Source organism: Heterocephalus glaber, unplaced genomic scaffold (assembly GCF_053883595.1).
Source record: "Heterocephalus glaber isolate CG9 unplaced genomic scaffold, H.glaber_assembly_v1.0 deba00001608, whole genome shotgun sequence".
Lineage (NCBI taxonomy): Eukaryota > Metazoa > Chordata > Mammalia > Rodentia > Bathyergidae > Heterocephalus > Heterocephalus glaber.
The window spans coordinates 16,921,369-16,931,166 of NW_028258379.1; the positions used below are offsets into that span (position 1 = coordinate 16,921,369).

Consider the following 9,798-nt stretch of genomic DNA (forward strand, 5'->3'; position numbering starts at 1 on the left):
AAGTGGGCCCCTGCCATAGAAGGAACCACTGCGGGGCCCAGGGCCGGGCAGGCAGAGCTGGGACGGGCAAGCCTGGGGTCAGGCAGGGACCAGGCCAGGCCCTTTGCCCTTGACCTCTGCCTGGCTTCTGCCTGGCCATGGGGGAGGGTGGTCCAGGTTGTGCCCCTCACTCCAGGATGGTAAAGAATGAGCTGAGTGGCTGCCACACCTGGAGGCTGGTTTTGCAGCATTTGCCTTGTTCTGTGCCCTCTCCCACAAGATATCTGTGCTGTCCAGGATTCTAAGGATGTAGCTACTCCTTGGGGGACCAAACTCACCATGGGACTAAAAACTCAGTTCAGTTCTCCACTCAAACCATTTCCTCCACTGAAACACTTCCCACCCGTGTTGGAATCTGGCAAATCTGAATTTGAATCTCCATTCCCTCTCTTACTGGTGGAGCAATGTTGAGGGAACCCTGGCTCGTGGAGCCTCAGTTTCCCCATCTGTAAAGCAAGGAGAATCATCTCTGTTTGCGGCTTGTTGTGGAGACTGAGGTAATTCAGTCATTTATCGAACTACCTTTACGGAGCACCCACTTGTGCTAGGCATCAAGGAGGCAGCTAGAATTCAAAAGGGTGCTCACAGGGGTTCAGGCAGATGGGAACGAATAGTAACCCCAAGTATGCATAACTAATTGTATTTAGGGTTACAGAGGAAAAGTACTCATGAAGCACTGATGTGAGCTCAGTCTGTTTTATTTATTTAATAATTTGTGGTGCTGGGTGGGTATTGAACCCAGTGAATGTAATAAGTCAGGGGCTGTACTCCTGAGCCTCAGCCGCAGCGAGCTCAGTTTTGAGGGTAACTAGGTGTGATCTATTTCATGGGATCTAAAATGTTGTTGACTGTCTACACCATTATTTTAGATAATACTGAGACAGAAAAAACTCAGTCCATTAACTGTGTTAACTGTGAGATGGCAGCTTCTTACCCTTCGAAATGTTACTTTGTGCTTACTGAAAGAGCTCTTTTAGACTTTCTTCAGTCCCAGAGGAGTTTCCTTTTTAAAACAAAGAAGGACCTGTCATGACAGAAATGAGAATAGAGTAAAATCCAAGAGAAAAGGCTGAGGATATAGCTCGGTAGTCAATAGTCAGGTGCTTGTCTACCATCTTGTCTGCATGAGGCCCAGGGTTTAATGTTTAATCCTCCTTACTGCAAATCAGTCTCCCTTTCTCTCTCTCTCTCTCTCTCTCTCTCTCTCTCTCTCTCTCTCTCTGGATGAGGAAAAAACACCACTGTTCCTTAGCGCAGAATGCTAAAGAAAAAGTGCGGAAGTAAAAATGGAGTTTTTAAAATCATTTGACAGCCACCATAATATGAACTGTCTTGCAAATTCTATCAATAGATGCTATATCTACCAGCTAAGCATCCCCAATCTGAAAATCCAAAATCTGAAATGCTCTGTTCATGACCTAGACAGTTTTTTTTTTGGTACCGGGGATCGAACTCGAGTGCTTGCACTTGCACACCAGGCGGCGAAACCACTGAGCTAAATCCCCGGCCCATGATCTAAACCGTTTTGAGTGTCATGTCAATGTTCAGAAAGTTCTGGAGGTTAGCCGGGTGTGGTAGTGCACGTCTGCAATTCCAGAGCTCTGGGAGACTGAGGTAGGAGGGGTGCAAGTTCAAGCCCAGTCTGGGCCATGTAGCGAGACCTAGTCTCAAAATAAAAATTAAAAAAAAACAAACAATAATAGAGGCCTGAGGATATGGCTTAGTGCAAAGGCCCTGGGTTCAGTCTCTAGTACCATGTTAAAAAACAAAAAGTTTTGGGAAGATCCCCAGCAGTGGAGTAGCAGGGTCAAATGGGACTTCCAGTCCTAGTTCTTTGAGGTATCTCCATACTGATTTCCACAGTGGTTGCACCAGTCTACACTCCCACCAGCAGTGGAGCAGGGTTCCTCTTTCCCCACAGGCCCGCCAGCATTGGTTATTGGTTGATAGTACCCCCCCCCAAAAAAAACCTTGCTAATTACAAACCAGAGAAAACTGAATCTAGCTAACAAACATCAAGTGGTGCAAATTCCAAAACCTATTACGTGCCAAATCCACATGGAGCACCTCCTGATAGGGTGCACTCAGAACGCCACAACAGCCCTGCTGTGCCTTCCTCTTCCCGAAATTGCACAACCTGAATCTAATCATGAGGGAACACTGGACTAAAGTGCATTACACAAAGTCAGTGGTCTGCACTCTACAAAAATGTCAAGGTCATGGAAGACAAAGAAAGACTAAATAGTATTAGACTAGAGGAGACCAAGGAGATGTGGCAATTAAATGCAATGCATCATATTATTTGAGTCCTGGGCCACAAAGGTTTTCTTCTTTTGTTATAAAGGACATTAATAGGGAATTGGAGACATTTCAGTAAGGCCTATAAGTCAGACCAGAGAACTTGTAGCCATGCTCATTTTCTGACTTTGATACACGGTAGTTATTGTATGAAAGAATGTCATTTTTTGTTGTTGTTTCTGTGGTGCTGGGGATGGAACCCAGGGCCTCATGCATGCTAAGCAAGTGCACTACCATACCCCTAGCTCAAGAATGCCCATGTTGCTCCGCTCACACCTGCCGGAGCCTGTTCACATCAACTGACCAGAGTCCTCGAGCCCTTCCAGACCACCCCGACCTCAGCTTTCTATCCTTTGAAAACACTAAGAGTATGTTCCTGTGTCAGATTTTACTAGTGCCAATCACCTGTCATGCCTGGAACAGGGACTGTACCCAGATTGCCCTTGGCCCCAATAATCACAAAGTTCACATCTATAAGAAGAATGGGAGCCAGTGAGTGAAAGCTCATGAACTCAAGGAGCACAATGGACACATCACAGTTATCGACTGGGCTCCCAAGAGCGACCGCATTGTCACTTGCAGAGCTGACTGCAACGCCCACGTCTAGAGTCAGAAAGATGGAAGCCAACCTTGGTGATCCTGAGGATTAAGCATGCAGCCACTTTTGTGGAGTGGTCCCCTGAAGAGAGCAAATTTGCTGTGGGAAGTGGAGCAGGACTCATTTCCATTTGTTACTTCGAGTCTGAAAATGACTGGTGTGTAAGCAAGCACATTAGAAAGCAGATTCGCTCTATGGTCCTCAGCTTAGATTGGCGTCCCAACAACATTTTGCTGGCAGCAGGATCATGTGACTTCAAATGTGGTGTTTTCTGCCTACGTTAAAGAAATGGATGAAAAGCCAGCCAGGACACCCTGGAGCAGGAAGATGCCTTTGGCCAGCTGATGTCAGAGTTCTGTGGCAGTGGCACTGGTGGCTGGGTCCATGGTGTCAGCTTCTCTCCCAGTGGGAGGTGCCTGGCCTGGGTCAGCCATGACAGCACCATGTTTGTTGCTGATGCCTCAAAAAGAGTACAGGTCTCCACTCTGGAAACCGAGTTCCTGCCAGTCCTGAGTGTATTGTTTGTCTCTGAGAACAGTGTTGTGGCCGCTGGCCATGACTGTTTTCCCATACTCTTTAACTATGATGACAGTGGCTGCTTGATCTTTGTCTTCAAGTTTGACATTCCAAAACAGAACATCCAGCACAACACGTCTGCCATGGAACGATTCTGCAACATGAACAAGAGGACCACGACTGAGGACCACAATACAGCCTTGGAGACACTGCACCAGAATAGCATCACTCAAGTGTCTGAGGTGGACAAGCATGATTGTTGAAAATTTTGCACTACGGGCATTGATGGAGCCATGACAATTTGGGAATTCAAGACTTTAAAGTCTTAGATCCAGGGCCTCTGAATAATGTGAAGCTGAGTGACCCCGACATCTAGCATGAGAACAGTGGCTGAGCAGGGCCCTGCTATTCACATGATGGTGAGGAAAGCCAGCCCAGGAACCACTAACAAAACCGAGTAAATATTGTGTGTTTTTGTTTGAATATAATCTGGGAAAGTGTTGGTTTTTTCAGAAGCAGCAGTGGTTTGGTTTTGTTTTGGCTAGTTCATTCCATTCTTTTTTTTTTTTTTTTTTGGTGCCGGGGATTGAACTCAGGACCTTGCACTTGCGAGGCAGGTGCTGTGGCACTGAGCTAAATCCCCAGCCCCAATTTCATTTCCTTCTTGACCAAAGCTTCTCGTTAAGCAGTTTATTATGGAGTTCTCACACTAACCCTAAAGGGAAGAGTAAAGGAGGTATGTCAGTTGTCTGCTAGAAAATGAAATAAAAATCCTGAATGTTAAAAAAAAAGAATGCCCACGCTTTTGAGAAATAGAGATTATTTAGGGATAAAGGGACATATTTGTCTCCCACTCTCAAATGGTTTAGAAAAAAATTAAAGTACTCATCCATCCCGACACACATAGAGATGTTGGATTAAAAGAAAGACTGATTAAAAATAAATGAATAAATACAGTAATAAAAGAAGGATTGATAACATTATAGTATGCTATTTTATCTTTAGCCACCAACTCTTTAGAGTTGGTCTTTAGACACCAAGGGAAAATGTCCTGATACTGATGTCTGTTTGATCCCTGGTACCAGAAAAAAAAAAGAAAGAAAGAAAGACCAAATGGCTGGGGCACAGGAGTGCAGAGGGAGCTGAGGGGTGGCAGAGGCCAGGACAGGAGGGTTTGTGGGCCCCAACACGGGAAGCCGTCCAAGCCTTCAGAGCTGTGGATGGGGGAATGCGGCCTTACGTGCCTTCATTGTAATCTGCAATAAAAGGGAGCCATTAAACATTGCCTTGTCTGGTTGGCTCTTCTGTCACTTCCCCGGGGCCCTTTTGCTTGACTGGATTGACAGTGATGGGAGGTGACAGAGGCAGCCCCACACTCACCAGCTGCCAGGTGACTCCAGATAATCCAGGCCCAGTGCCACACTCTCCCTCTCCCCAGCATGGACCTGTTCACATTCACCCCTCTCCCTCAGCTCCTGCCGTCTTGGTTTCTGGCCACACTTCTCACTTTGGGAATCCAGAGCCTGGCGAGGTGGGGAGGCCTGAGTCCGAGGATAGAATGAATGGGCTGTTTGATGGGGACTTCCGGGGGCAAGCTCCAGGGGTACAGTCTGAGTAGCTGTGGGCTTCCTTTCTTCCAGATGAGTCACAGCTCTGTTTCTATGGCTGGTGGGCCCTCTCCTGACGCGCCCCAGGCCCTGCATAACAGGAGTGGACTAGATCTGTATCCACGTGTCACCCAGGCCCTCCTCTTCGACAGCATGAACCCAGTCCCAAGTGACGGCTGCTAGCTGTGTGCCAAGCTTTCCCTAGGAATCACCAGGCATTGCCTAGGCCATCCTCACAGCAGCACTATGAGCAGGCACACAATTAGGTACACATTGCAGGGAGCAAACTGAGGCTTGAAGGGTTTCCTGGAGTATCCACGTTCACACAGCTGACCAGGGATTCAACCCAAACCTTTGTTTGTGTTTGTTTGTTTGTTTTTTGTTTTGAGACAGGGTCTCACTATGTAGTTCAGGCTGACCTTGAACTCACTGTGCAGCCCAGGCTGGACTCGCCTCACACCGATCCTCCTGCCTCAGCCTCCTGAGTGCTGGGATTATAGGGATGCACCACCACGCCCAGTTTCAACCCAGACCTTTGACCCCCATTGCCTGACCTTTTCAACCTGCCAACCCTGCCTCTCTCTGGTTGTCTCTCTGCCACTGTCTCTTGGGTCTCGATGCTCACAGGGTTGATGCCCAGGCCACCATGTGGACAGGCCTACTGAGGGCCCTGCTGCACAGGAAGGGGTTAACTGGGATGCCCTCAGCAAGCTCTGGTTTGGCAGGAGGCTGGTTGCCATAGCAACAGCAAGGTGTAGGGACAGGGAAGCCAGCACAACAGGATCTTCTGAATCAGTGGATGAATGTACAGTATGGTGCGGTGAAAGCCTCCCAGGTCCTGGGACTGCACATAGGCTTCAGGTGTAGCTGTGCTGGGCAGGGGTGTCGGCAGGGCTTCCTAAATGGGCAGAGGCCAGAAAGCCTTGGCTCTGCCTCTCACCCGAGGGCTCCCACAGTCTCTGTCCAGGGAGCCTTTTCTGTCTCTCTCTCTCTCTCTCTCTTTGGTACTGGGGATTGAACTCAGAACCTTGTGCTTTCAAGGCAGGCGCCGGAACCACTGAGCTAAATCCCCGGCCCTAGGGAGCCTTTTCTACTGAGAAGGCTCAGGGCTCTTGCTTTCAGCTCGCAGTAACCTGGACTAGGCAAAAACCAGGAAAGAGTGAAGATCTGAGGCCAAAAGCAATCGATCCATCATCATTTACTCTGCAGACAGGCACTGCTTGCTGACAGCACAGTCACAGGCCAGATACAGGGACCTGGGTTAGAGCTGGGAGCCAGGCAGGCTGTGCACTGGTGGAGCTTCACTTCTAGGGGGCTGGAAGTCCCTACCATGTCCCTGCCAAGGGCAAATCCCTCTCCCTGTCAGAGCTTATCTGTAAGATGGGGCCAAAAGTGACCGCACCTCCCAAAGATGCTGTATGGATGAGATGCCGTGTTTGAAGAATTTACCTGACTGCCCAGCGCACAGTAGCACTAAATATGTGCCTGTGACATCAGTGCCTGTAGGCTTCTCGCCTTCTCTAGCATCAGAGAGCAGGTGATAAACAGGGCTGAGGAGGGCAGGGGATTTAGCTCAGTGGCACTGCACCTGCCTCTCAAACACAAGATCCTGAGTTCCATCCCCAGTACCGAAAACAAAAAAGAAAAAAGAAAAAAAGGGGGCCTGAGGAGCCCCAGTTCTGGCCCCTGGACTTGCTGTGAGCCGAGTCTCAATGCTAACCTGGTTAGCAGTTCCAGCTCCTCGACCCCTGTGCTCCTGGCCTTGGCCTCGGCCTTGGCCTTGGTTTGCCTGCCTGTGGTGTGGGGAGACCTTCCAACACTTACAGGATGCAATGCGCTTGAATGGGTGACCAGCAGCAAGTGGACACTGAACCATTCTGTTTCTCCATTTGGGCCACTCCAAAATCAGAAAAGCCCAAGGCAACCAGACAATGAGACCCCAGTGTTGGCCTGCCACTCCAGCCAATTTGTCTTTTGCTTACAACTGGACCTCGTTAGCTATTTGTTTCATTCAAGTCTTATTTTCCAAGCTGAACCACCCTCACCAAGGCCCTTTCCCAATGCCCAGGCAGAGCTCTGCCTTCCCCACTCCCTTGCATCTCACCCCTGGTCAGCTGATGCTCCCTGCAGTATGAAGCAAGCCCACTATGCTTAGTGAGAAAGAACTTGACTCTGACCCTGTTTTCTTTGTCCCCCCACCCACCCCGTACCGGCGATCAAACTCAGGACCTTCCCCTTGCCAGGCGGTTGTAGCACCATTGAGCGACATCTCTGACTCTCTGACCCTGTTTTCACAGAAGGGTCTTTAGGTCCTCAAGGCCAGCCCTGGAACACCCTTCAACATCCCCAGCACAGGGTAGGAAGACCAGTTGGGGTGACAGCTGGGTACAGAGAAAAGCAGGGTGTAGACCAAATCCATACAAAGGGCATCAGCAAAGAAGGAGAAAATCATCTCAGAATTTTATAATGCATATTTCAGAAAATAAATGACATCAAAGTGGTCATCAAGGAATAATTCAAAGCACTGAAGGACTTCTTCACACGTACCCATGGCTTAATATTGATTTTATTTTGCACCACTGGTGGGGGTGGAGATACCCAATCTATTTAGAGCTTAATGCCTCTAAAAGTCTTAATCAAAGCCTAGGAAGTGGGAGTGGGGTGCACAGTCGGTGGGCACCCCTCAAGTCTGTTCCACATGACAGCTTTGCTCCCAGAGCGTGGGGAGGGAAGATGTTTTTCCTTTGCTTTTGTCTGACTCCAAAGGAGGCCAGATTAAGCCTGGTTGGAGGTAGTGTTAATGAGTTATCCAGGATTTTCTTTCTCTCTCCAATCTTGAATTTCTTTTGCCTCTGTTGGGTGTCAGGGACATATTTATACCAGGACAGGGCTTGCAGAAGAGATCGTAGCTGTCATTTGCTTATAAGATTCTTTCTGGAAGATCAGGGGCTGGCAGGAAGCTGGCGGGCAGCAGAAGGGAAGAATGGAGATGAGGAGAGAGGGCCAGAGAACCCAGGGAGAATGTCCAGGGCCTCTTTTTCTTTCCTTCTTCTTCCTCCTTTGCTTCCTTTCCCTTTGCTTCCCTTCCCTTCCCTTCCCCTTCCCCCTGCCCTCCCCTCCCTTCCCTTCTCTTCCTTTCCTTCCTTTTCCTTCTTTTTTCTAAGTGAACTTAAACAGTTTAGATTCACAGCAGAATGTCCCAAAAGGTAGAGATTTCCCCTACCCCTCCATCCCCACACATGTCATCTGTTCTTATTATCAACATCCCATCCCAAAGTGGTACCTGTGCTACAATCAATCAACTTGCACTGATACATTGTAATCACTCAAAGTCTGCAGTGCACATGAGGACTGAGGATTCACTCTTAGCCTTGTCTGATCTGTGGGTCTGGATAAATGCATAATGACAACTATCCACCACCATAGTATCCTCAGAATAGTTTCATTGCCCTAAAAATCCTCTGTGTGCTCAGCAACCATTGATCATTTTACTGTTTCCATAGTTTGACCTTTTCCCGAATATCATATAGTTGAAATTATACAGTATGAAACCTTTTCAGTTTGGCTTCTTCCACCTACTAATACATTTACGTTTCCTCCATGTCTTTTCATAACTTGATAGCTCATTTCTTTTTGGCACTGAAAAATATTCCATTGTCTGGCTGCATTACAGTTTATTTGTCCATTCACTTTCTGAAGGACATTTTGGTTGCTTCCAAGTTTTGTCGATTATGAATAAAGCTGGTATAAACATCTAAGAGCAGGTTTTTGTAGGGACTTAAGTTTCGATTTGGGCAAATACTAAGGAGAGTATTTTAGTTTTGGAAGAAACCACCAGACTGTCTTCCAGAGTGGCTGTGGCATTTGCATTCCCACCAGCAGTGAAAGCGCGTTCCTGTTGCTCCACATCCGCACCAGCATACAGTGTTGTCAGGGCTCTGCTCTCTGTCATTCTCATTGATGTGTGGTTGGGTTTCAATACTGTTGTTGTTTGACAGAGTTGGGTTTAATTCTTTGGTGTTAGGGATCAAATCTAGGGCCTCACACATGCTAAGCAAGTGCCCTTGCACAGAATTGTACCTCCAGCTTCTATGCCATTGTTATTGTTTTGTAGTGTTGGGGATCAAACCCAGAACCATACCATACTATGCAAATTCTCTAGCACTGACTTACATTCCAGTCCTTCAGTGCTGTTTTGATTTGCAAGTCCATGGTGACATGATGTTGAACATCTTTTCAGATACTTACTTGCTATCTACAAGTATATATCTCCTTTGGTGGGTTGTCTGTTCAGGTCTTTTGCTCATTTTTGAATCTGGTTGTTCATTTTCTTTCTTTATTTCTTTCTTCCTTTTTTTCTTATTTTATTGTTGGTCGTTTGTTTGTAAAACAGGGTCTGTCTGTGTAGTTCAGTCTGGCCTTGAACTCACTATGTGGCCCAGGCTGGCCTTGAACTTGCAGTGATCCTGCTGCCTCAGCCTCCTGAGTGCTGGGATTATAGTTGTGTGCCACTATGACCAGCTTTCATTTTCTTGTTGAGTTTTGAGAGTTATTTGTATATTTTGGATAACAGCTTATTTTGTTATTTTGTTTTTAATCAGATGTACCTTTTACAAATCTTTTCTCCCAGTGTGTGGCTTGTCTATTGATCCTCTTGAACTCAGCCTTTGAGGTGATGATTGCAATCCTTGACTGAGCCAGGCAGTGGCACAGAGTCTTGCCATTTCCACTCAATTCAAG

The 9,798-nt window shown here is 47.4% G+C and overlaps 1 pseudogene; it reads left to right on the forward strand.

The window, feature by feature from the left end:
• The first annotated feature begins 2,747 nt into the window (after positions 1–2,747).
• Positions 2,748–3,804, forward strand: LOC101720712 (actin-related protein 2/3 complex subunit 1A pseudogene; annotated as a pseudogene).
• The last annotated feature ends 5,994 nt before the right edge of the window (positions 3,805–9,798 follow it).